The following is an 11,191-nucleotide window of genomic DNA, read 5'->3' as shown; positions in this document are numbered from 1 at the left end:
CGGTATCGGTGGTTAAATGTAATCATGTCACAATCAAAAAATAACAAAAGCATATGTATTTAAGTCGAGGGGGCGCAGTGGTGCAGTGGGTTGGACCAGGTCCTGCTCTATGTTGGGTCTGGGGTTCAACTCCCGCTTGGGGTGTCTTGTGACAGACTGGCGTCCTGTCCTGGGTGTGTCCCCCTCTAGCCTTATGCCCTGTGTTGCTGGGTTAGGCTCTGGCTCCCCGCGACCCCATATAGGACAAGTGGTTTCAGATGATGTGTGCATGTATTTGATACTGAATGCTAAATGTCTAATACTGAGTTTATTTCTTCTCTGTTTATACATAAATATTACTGTTACAGAAATTAATTTGTACAAATGCTTAAAACACTAACAGATGTAGTCCATTTTTACATTTCAGATAGTTAGCAAAGGAAGAAAAATATGAATAAACTCATCTTATTAAAGTCTTCAGTTTGCTAAGGTCATATGTTCTTTTCCCAGAGTGACACTCCACAAAGTCATCGTGTCTTACTGAGTTAGTCTATGACATTCACATCAGTTCAATAAACTATCGTTTTTTCTCCAATGCTAGTTATACTGATTTACCCATTTATACAGCTAAGTAACTTTCAGTAGAACAACTGATACTAAATAACTTGCACAAGGGTATTATACATGTTGGGATTTGAACCTGCAACCTTCAGATCCACAGCTACTAGCTACCCTTAGCCAATGATGATATATAATATGTTAGTATATATGTAAAAAGTATACATTATACTGCGGTGGCGCAGTGGGTTGGACCACAGTCCTGCTCTCCGGTGGGTCTGGGGTTCGAGTCCCGCTTGGGGTGCCTTGCGACGGACTGGCGTCCCGTCCTGGGTGTGTCCCCTCCCCCTCCAGCCTTACGCCCTGAGTTGCCGGGTTAGGCTCCGGTTCCCCGTGACCCCGTATGGGACAAGCGGTTCTGTAAATGTGTGTGTGTGTGTGTGTGTATACATTATACATCACCTAAGTAAACTCTCAGCTGGGTTTGATGGTAGGTTTGACCGGTGCCTCACTATATGGTGTGTCTGGGGTTTGAGTCCTGCTTGGGGTGCACGGTGGCGCCATGTTTCTCCCTGTGTTTGCCTCCCCCAACATGCAGAGGAAGGACCTGGCAACCCACCTCTTTTCCTCCCTTTACTTGCCATGAAAACCATACGAGTGGTCACAATGGGTCAGGTTCGACTTGGCACCTCGAATGCATGCAAACAAAGTTTTACAAGCTCTTTAGTCTGACATGAAGCATCAGTGGTCCAGGAGATACTAGAATCTATACTCTTCATCTGACATTGACAAAGGGTGAAATGAACAATGGTGCAACAGGTAGCTGAATATGTCATAGGGAAAAAATTTAAGTTCTGAGATGTATGTCGCTTTGGAGAAAAGCATCTGCTAAATGAATAAATGTAAATGTAAATGTTTGTCCGAAGTAACATACATCTCAGCAAAAGTACAATTTATGCATTACATCAAGAGAAAGAGACACAGCTGCAGACGTGATTCAGGTAAACCTAGTTTGTTACCTACCACTTGCTGCACCGAGGTTCATCGTTCAAGTAGGTGCATGAAACACAGGATAGACAAATCCTGATACCCTTCTACCATTTTTTTAAATAATATTAAGATACACAAGCAAGCAAATACAAGGCCAGAGTAGTGGCTGATAAAAGCCTTTATCTGATGATGCTCATGAAGTTACAGTGCAACATTTACACCGTACATGAGCTGGAGAGATCTTGGACGAAGTGAATACAGAAAAGGTGAGTTTTCAGACCCTTCTTGAATGAAGACAGTTTCCACAGTTCTGAGTGAGCGGGGGAGGTCGTTCCACCACAACAGAGCCAGAACCAAAAACCTCCGTGCTTTACCTTTCGTGCATGCGTATTTGTGATTTAATGTAGCCATACAGCAGGGGGCGTGGTGGCGCAGTGGGTTGGACCGGGTCCTGCTCTCCGGGGGGTCTGGGGTTCGAGTCCCGCTTGGGGTGCCTTCCGTCGGACTGGCGTCCTGTCCTCGGTGTGTCCCCTCGCCCTCCAGCCTTGCTCCCTGTGTTGCCGGGTAGGATCTGGCTCCCCGTGACCCCGAATGGGACAAGCGGTTCAGAAAGTGTGTGTGTGTAGCCATACAGTGTACTGGTGTCTGTCAAATGTAGCTATCTTTTTATTTCATGCTTCAATAAATACATTTTGTTCTTTTCTATTGTGAAGAGATAAACTTTGATTGAATATTTAAGCCTAATTTGCAATTTCAGCTAAAATTATATGACAGTTAGAGGCAAATTTATATTGTACATGTGACACATATGCCTATGGTGATCTTCAGAATTACAGTAGAATGGTGGAGTTGCAATATAAACATTGTATAAAGTAAAGTGGAGGTGCTACTTAGTACAAGATGAAAGGATTCTATGATTTATTTTTCCCTTTCCTACAGCTGTAACATAAAGTAAGGATAAAAACAAAACTTTAGGCACAATTATCTGGCCACTATTTGAGACACTGAACTATTAAACTTAATAATTAAATTTAATGAAAAATATAATTAGGTTACAAAATAGAACACAATTATGTTACTAAATAAAGGTTCCCATAATAGTACATTCTATTTAATAACCTTATTATATTTCAAGTGGAGGGTGCGGTGGTGCAGTCTGTTGGACCGGGTCCTGCTCTCCAGTGGGTCTGGGGTTCAAGCCCCGCTTGGGGTGCCTTGCGACGGACTGGCGTCCTGTCCTGGGTGTGTCCCCTCCCCCTCCGGCCTTATGCTCTGTGTTGCTGGGTTAGGCTCTGGTTCCCCACAACCCCGAAATGGGACAAGCGGTTCAGGAAGTGTGTGTGTTTGTGTGTATATTTCAAGTGTGAGTGCTATACTTACACTACCTTGATATGCAGAGAAGACTGTGTCAGAAAACTGTTAGAGCTACATGTTCCTGATGTGCAAAGGGAATGGCAGGGAGTTTTGCTCTGGGATTCTCAATGTCCTCCTCATCCTATCTGCATGGGCTGTTCTCCCTCTTGAACAGATAATTTGAATACACTGGGGTGTTGCTGAACAATGCAGTCCCTCTTTGAACCTGCTGAAAGCGAACTCCCTCCCACGCCAACACTCCAGAACTTCTCTTTGCGCATCAGGCCACAGTATCTACATTCCAGCTCTTCCCCTCCATCTCATCATTTTTAAAATGAATACCAGCACCTGCAGCGACACTCCACTGGAAGGCTGTCACCCCTTCAAGCGCACATTTCCGGCTGGGAAAATGCAAACATGCCCTGTTGTATTAGTAGAAGAGTTTGTGTCGTTTGGACTTGTGGATCCTTTCTCTGCAATAAGTGTTTATGATGAGTGTGATCTCTCTAGGTCTCAGTGACTTTGTAAGTTAAAGTGCTTAGTCAGCTGTTTGCCAACTCCAGATGGCAGATTTGTTGCTATATCAGAGCTTTTATACTGCAGACTACTAGGGAAAATTCACATAAGGACAACCAGTGATTTATATGAACTCCCTATGTATGCACCCCTGTTTCCTGCACTTACGATTACTAAAATAACAGTAAAACTGTCTAAATGCGCACATCATTTGCAAGCACACAAATATGACATTGTAACTCCGGACACAGATGTGTGTTTATACAGTACTCGCATTTTATACTCATGCAAATTAATTTTCATGTGGCTGAGCAACAAAGAAGGCATTCAGCCTTTATGGGCAGATATAATTTTTCATAGCTACAATGTGAGGAGATTTCAGCTTTTACTTTGGAAGAAAGTACAGTACTGTGACGCGCAGCGCCGTGGGTTTGGATGAGGCGAAGAAGGACGTGGAGGCAACGTTCATAACGAACGATTTATTTGAACACCAGCGCAAGGAAAATGATGCTCTCGGTCCGAGGACCCCATTTTCTCCAGGACCTGCGCTTACAGCCAGTCTTCCCAGCCTGCCTAGCGCCCCAAGGCTCTCTTTCAACACCCTGGCAGACACAGTAAACCCACCATTTCCCCCCGAAGTGCCCCCAGCGGTTAGAAACATTATTTACAGATTTCCCATAATGCAACTATTTACATTAAGCACACACTCCCTCCTAAAACAGTAACGTGGGGTCGTTACAGTACATTGGGGAAGAAAGACATCTGTAGATCTCAGTACAGCCTCCTAAAATATTTTGTGTGTGGGTAAATACACACAGACACATGAACATACCTTTAGAAACAGTGTAATGTGAACATGTAAATGTCCAAATATCCACATAAAAACATACAAATATGCAATCACAAATAAACATAAAATCACGAACACACGTGTACTCGCTTACACATAATTATTCATGCAGACAGCCACACACGCATTCGTCCTCTGAAACACACAGACGTACATTCCTCACCACGCAGACACATTAACAGACAGAAACTCTTACAGGATGTGCCAGGTTCACAGATTATTTTGCGATACACACACACACACACACACACACATTTTCAGAACCGCTCGTCCCATACGGGGTCACGGGGAACCGGAGCCTACCCGGTAACACAGGGCGTAAGGCCGGAGGGGGAAGGGGACACACCCAGGACGGGACGCCAGTCCGCCGCAAGGCACCCCAAGCGGGACTCGAACCCCAGACCCACCGGAGAGTAGGACTGTGGTCCAACCCACTGCGCCACTGCGCCACTGCACCCCCTTTATTTTGCGATAATACTATAGAAATTTTATTGTACTTTCGTACATCCAGTACAACACAGTACAGCACAGTACAACACAGTATCTACAAATATTATAGCAGAAACACACTGAATACATTTAAGAAATTAAAGGAGTTATCTTGCAAAAAAAAAAAATCCAGAAAGAAATGTATAACACACACACACACACACACACATACACACTGTTCGAACCACTTGTCCCATACAGGGTCGTGGGGAGCCGGAGCCTAACCCGGCAACACCCAGCACAACTGGAGAGGGAGGGGACACACCCAGGACGGGACGCCAGTCCATCGCAAAGCACCCCAAGCAGGACTTGAACCCCAGACCCACCGGAAAGCAGGACCCAGTCCAACCCACTGCACCACCATGCCCCCCCGTGTATAATACATTAAATCAAAATTCATTGCTTGTATCATAATGCTTGAAGAAACAAAGAGAAATTGTAATAATTATAACTTGTTACATACAGGCCCACACACACATATAATGAACTGTACATGTCTGTACAATGTAACGGTCTTTAAGTTTCAGAGTGGAACTGACAGCTTCTGTCCAGTTATCCTATTGATTGCAGAGGTGGATTGAAAAATAGCGAAAATGCTACAGTCCGGGGTTCAGATGTCCCATAGGGCTCTGTAAAGCACAGGACGAGCCATGAACGTGCACATTCCTTCCTTCACTCTTTACTCAAACTGCCTGCTTTCTTTCAAATATAATTGTTTCCTTTTTATAGCCAATAGTGGAGTGTTTTAACCCCCCTTCTGCACATCTTGACCTGAAGAGAAGGTGGACAGAGCAGAGGGTGTTCGGGATGCCTTGATTATCTGACTTGAGATAAGGCCGTTATTTATATTCTCCATTCGGAAGAGGGGGCAATCAAAAAACAAAGAAATGACAAAGTTCAAAATGCAAAGTTCACATTATACATTTTTACTGCTGGACATTTCTCTGACACACCTCTATGGTTAAGCACCTTTCTCAAGGGTACAGCGGACTTCCCGAAGCGTAGCTCTGAAAGTCCCAATCCGAATACGTTGTACACACCGCAGGCGAAGGGAGACGGATGAAAGAGCATACGGAAGGGTAGCAGGTGGAGTATGAGTTAAGCTGCAACATGGTCTAAATCAAGCAACGGAAGTGCTGCTCTACCCTCAAGATGCAAAGCACATAACGTGAATATCTTCAGCAAATAGCGGATTTGCGTTGCGAATGGATGGAAGTGGTAAATAAATAATGCTGTGAAATGGTCAGGTAGAGGGTCTCACAGGGTGTTCTCCCTAAAACAGAATGGCTGCACGGTGCCTGCTGACTAGAGGGCTGCTAATGCCTGCTAGCCCCGAACTGTGACTGTGCTCCTACGGTTAAAGATGAGAATACATCTCTAGCGATATTTGGCACTGTGAGGTGTTTTCTGTGAGATGGTCACTGTATCCAAGCACACTCTGGTAAATAAGCTCCATGGCCTTGGCAGGTGCATCTTATACTACAAAAAAACAAAGCAACAGCTTAATGCACTCATCAAGACCTACATTTTGTAGGAACTTAAAACAATTTTACAAGTGCCTTTTTATGGTAAGATTAATGGAAGCGTGATGGGAGCCATGCAAAACATGTTCAGCTGGCACCTCTGATTTTTTCAGATTTTCTCTTTTCATGGCAAATATGATTTTTAAGAGCTGTTTTTTTGTTGCTTGGACATTTGTGCAAAATCCAACGTCTGTTTTAACGAATGCGTCTGAGCTAACGCCCTTACACAAAGCGCCGAAAAAACAGTGCTCAGCTCATCTGGCAGCACATCAGGAGAGCTGTGATTTTCAGCCCCTAGTTAATCGTTATTCTCTGCTATAAATAATGCACCAGTGGTTACGAACACAATTAAACACATATGCCAGTTTAAGAATGTCAACACTTGAACATGGCCAAAGAAATGTCAAAATGAGCTCAGATCTGTCCTGCATGAATGAATGAATGAATGAATCTATCTATCTATCTATCTATCTATCTATCCTGTTCTTCAAAAGGACTGGCAGATTAATAGCATTTAAGCACATGTCTGTTTTGTTGGCCTGGATACATTCTGTGAAGTGTTCTTTCCACTCCCTCATTAAGGGGGGGATGTGAGACATGTCTGGGTAGTGACTAAGTGGGGGAGTGCATGTGCCTGATACATCGGCTGGGTCAGGGGAAACAACACAGCCTCATGGCTCCAACCCCCATAACCTGTGGCAGGATTCCGGGGGGGAAGCGTGGCAGCACTGGTAGGGGAAAGGAGGTGGTCCTTAACCGAGCGACCTTGTCCCCGGCGGATGTTTTTAGGTGAGCTCTTTGAATGCAAGAGGTTGTGTGAATGTGTGACCGCAAGTTCACCCCTTGGATCACAGCCTTACACTCCTCTGAACAGAACCAAAAAAATTAAGTCCATATTTCTGCTCATGGGTCAGTGTGTGTATATGGACATCTTGGAAAATATACAACCTAGTAAGTCAATATTTTGGAAATTCCTAATTAAAAATTCTGATGTGGGCTCAAAAAGAGAAGTGTGGATAAACACTAAAGAGATATGAAGAGAGCCGCATTCAAGCAGGTAGGACCCGGCTGCGTGAAAGTACCGTAAATCTCTGAGATGCGGAATATTTCAGAAAGCCTTTTTTTAGGAGCTTTTTGTCAGAGTTGATCCAGAAGGGGGACTAATGCACATAATGAAGGTAGCGGCTTCCACGCAGAAAGAAAACTCCTGCAAGCTCAGTCCATGCAGTCAGTCACACTGCTAGACGCTGACTGACCGTGCCGTGTTTGCTACCGACAGCAGTCCTTAACCAACCTGACCAGAACATTAGAGGACGGCACTCCTTCAATTATAAGTAAAAGCCTGTTTATTTCCATGTGCCGTTTTTATCTGAAATCTGGAAGCTATAGAAATCACAGAGAGGGAGGCTGTGTTTACACAAAAAAGACTGGACTTTGCTTTTAAGCAAAACCTCATTTCACCATTTCATTTATCTACCATAGTCATTCATTCCGAAAAAAAAAAACACAAGATTATCCAACACAGTATACTGAATATGGTAGGCAGCATATTCTGGGAATGTGTTGTTGCTGTATTTTTTTTTTTTCCTGGCACAGAAACCCTGTCCATTTAAAGGGCAGCAGGGGTTTGTGGCAGAGTGCTAATCCTGTCGCCTTGCCTGCAAATTGGTGACGCCACCACTGTGCCGGCACACTTGGGAGCAGAGAAAGACCTGAAAATAAGACCTTACTGCCTGTTCTCCATTGAGTGATGATTGAATCTGGGGTCCAGGGCTACATCCCAGCTGCACCAGTACCACTGAACCATATGGCCCAGCTGGGCAGGTGGGCTTTGTCCTGTGACGCTCTCAGATAGAAGGTTGGGCCCAACGTCCAGCTTGTCGCGGGTGCGGGTAGGGAGATGCGGTTGGCTTGAAACAGACAACAGCAGGCCAAATCAGTTCCCTTCTGTCAGTTCTCCTGTGCAATGCGTATACATGATGCCTGCCTGAATTTCTGGCAGCAAAATGACACAGCTCTTCAAACACAGTGTTCAGCAATACAACACATTGGAGGTTATGTCTGAAAATTACAAATTTGAATCTTTACCTCAAATATTAAATTATATTAGCTCTGAATAATGTTTTTTTTTTTTTCCTGTAAGTCTTATAATACAGTCTTGTGATATCTAATGTGACATTATCAGGAAAATGAAGAACCCTAACCAACAAAATAAATCGATAGAACTTTAAACTGTGTCGTCCGAGCCGTGGACTTGGCTATTCCAAGTAGCAGATTGTTATCAAGGGTTTTTGAGATCCTACTTCAGCTGCCCTTCAGTGTTTTGGAGAACTGCTAAAATGAGCTGGGTGCTTCACGGGTAAAGACGGCGCTCAAAGTACAGGCGTCGCCCATGGATTGACCAGGTCATTGGCAGTGAAGGAAATGACAGGTGGACAGTGGAGAACACAGGAAGAGCAGGAAGAGTCTTTCAGCGGAAACACTGAGGTTATTGAACGGATACCAGTTTGTGGACAGGAGAAAATAAAAGCAGATGCTTTGCTCTGTTGAGTTCAGCAGCTATGTGAGTACTCATCCAAGATGAACTGTGGCACAGAAAGTCTGCCTACCTGTTAAATGGGCAAGTGCCAAAATAAATACCTGAAGCTGGGGCTGGCACAATAATGCAAAACAATACTATCACGACATTTCTTTGATTACTCTAAACAGAGCAAAGGGTTATTATGACCATCTTTATCATTTAAAAAATATGTACCATTAATTGTGTATTGTGTCTGTATTGTGTCTGTTTTTCTTTTGTTCTTTTATAGCTGCATTAATACAACCAAGCTTCTGAAAAAAACAGTCATGTGCTAAAATTCATGAACCTTTTTCGTGTTAATTATCCAGTAATACTGAATAAGCCAGCCAGGCTCTTTATGTTTCTCTCGGCATTTTGCTTGGATACGGAAAGCAACTAAAATGAATAATAGAGAAATTGGACCATTGGCATTTTTCCCTGCAGATGGTGGTATGATGCTTGGAGTGTCCTTTTCCAAAAACCTACTCTATGCTTTCTTTTCATCAACTGAAAGGATCCTGTTCATATAACACTCTGCAAATTGGCAAGACAGGTCACCAAGCCATCAAGGTATTTCACCCCGAGATTCCCCTGCCCTGAGGCTTGCAATATCAGCCTCAATAATGCATGAGCTCCTAATGCATGAAGGGGTCTGACAGCAATGCGCAGGAATATAGAATTATAAATAAAAAATGATCTGTGCACAACTTAGTATTTGTGTGTATGGATTCCTCATGCCATCATGACAGTGACAGGGAACTCTGGTAGGTAGTCCTTGCTCTTTTCAGACTTTCTTAATTCTCCCCCTATACATAAGTGATGATAGAGATGATAGGCTGTTAATAATGGAGTTTTTCCACTTAAAGTCACATATCTATCTTCTCTCCCACATATCTTATGTGATGATAAATTTATTTCCCCATTTGTAATAATAAGTTTGAAATGTCCCACTGTTATCTTCAAGAAACCCAAGCTCAATCAGGATAAAGGAGGTCAGTGTCAAACTTTCTTGTGGTTTCGCCCCTAGAACCTCTGGCCTTGAAAGTTTAACTATACATCTACACAACACAAGGGCTCTGATAATAAATGGGATGAAACACTTTAGACAGGAATTGTATGTTGGGACAGGAACAGAAGCACTTTCGGGAATAGCTATTGAAGCACCTTGATAGCGAATATGAATGCAAAGTGACGTTCCCTGTGTACCTTGCTGTTTTTAGAGCAGTGCGTTTATGCTTTAGGCCCTCCCACTTCTCAATAGGTTCTCGAACCACTCCAAGTCAACACCCGCCTAACCAAAAGTCAATGTCAACTTTTAACTCCTGCCTTACAGTCTTGAACAAAGTCCAAGTGGCTGACTGGCCGGTGATACCAAAATGTTGTTTTTGCTTCTGCGATAAACTGGCTGTTCTCCAGTTCTTAAAAATAGAATTCCTATCAGCAGAGAATTGTCCTGATATAAACAGGCTCAGGACAGCCAAATTAAAAAGGTTCAGCTACATACATTGTTACATATAAGTAGAAGTATGTGTTCAAACAGTACAGTGTACATAATGTTAAGTTCCCAGCAGTTATAGTAAAGCAAGAAGCTTTATTAGAGATTCAAGAAGCTACCAGGAAACTTGGCCTCATTCCCATCCAGCTGCTGAAGGGTGCAGAAGGAATGAATGAAATGTAGTGTAAGTTGCTAAGATCCTATAACATTGTTTCAATGGTGAATGCTGAACTAAGTCGTATTTAACATCATTTGCTTGCTTCTTGCTATTTGATTTTGGTCATCATCGAGTACATGCAATTACATCAATATTAGAACAAAAGATCTGAATTATGATCTTGATTAGATTAAAAAAGCACAGGTTAAAAAAAAGTGGTTCGTGGGTGGGACAGGGGTTATAAGGCAGTCTCAATACAGAACACAGACAATTTTTCATGTGCTGTAAATAAAACCAAAACCAAAAAAAAGGGGATGTCCCATGAAGAAAGGAAGACACAATTACAGAAAAACTAAAAACACAAAGGAAAACAGAACCGTGCGGTTCTCAGTCCTTCTATATGAGGCTCATCATCCCCATCAACCCCAGCCCCCGACCCCTCAACAGTTTCAGCCAAGTTGCATAAAAAGTCCAGGAATCTTGTTAATAGTAACCACCTCTACTGCAGAGACATTTTTAAATTTCCTTGTTCCACTTTCAGCCACCCTGTGAAAAATTTAAAATTTATATTTAATATTTAAATTTACACACACACACACATTTCCAGAACCGCTCGTCCCATACGGGGTCACGGGGAACCGGAGCCTAACCCGGCAACACAGGGCGTAAGGCCGGAGGGGGAGGGGACACACCCAGGACGGGACGCCAGTCCGTCACAAGG

This window comes from Scleropages formosus, chromosome 13, assembly GCF_900964775.1.
Source record: "Scleropages formosus chromosome 13, fSclFor1.1, whole genome shotgun sequence".
NCBI lineage: Eukaryota > Metazoa > Chordata > Actinopteri > Osteoglossiformes > Osteoglossidae > Scleropages > Scleropages formosus.
This window is presented reverse-complemented; position numbering follows the sequence as displayed.